The sequence below is a fragment of the Cyrtonyx montezumae genome, unplaced genomic scaffold, assembly GCF_038088225.1.
Source record: "Cyrtonyx montezumae isolate F1298 unplaced genomic scaffold, pur_monq_1.0 scaffold_165, whole genome shotgun sequence".
NCBI lineage: Eukaryota > Metazoa > Chordata > Aves > Galliformes > Odontophoridae > Cyrtonyx > Cyrtonyx montezumae.
Window position 1 is genome coordinate 15,074 of NW_027071898.1, and position 206 is coordinate 15,279.

Below are 206 nucleotides of genomic sequence, written 5' to 3' on the forward strand. Positions count from 1 at the left end.
CCATAGCTGTGCCCCCTAACCGTGCCCCATAGCGGTGCCCCATAGCTGTGCCCCCTAACCATGCCCTGTGCCCCATAGTGGTGCCCCATAGCTGTGCCCCCTAACCGTGCCCCATAACCGTGCCCCACAGCTGTGCCCCATAACTGTGCCCCCTAACCATGCCCCATAACCGTGCCCCACAGCGGTGCCCCATAACTTCCCCCTAA

General features: G+C 63.1%; 1 protein-coding gene across 1 annotated transcript in view; it reads left to right on the top strand.

The window, feature by feature from the left end:
* CLN3 (CLN3 lysosomal/endosomal transmembrane protein, battenin) overlaps positions 1–206 on the top strand; it is a gene marked incomplete at both ends in the record, with an annotated part of 42,497 nt that overhangs the window by 14,967 nt on the left and 27,324 nt on the right. The gene's annotated exons all lie outside the window — the stretch shown is intronic.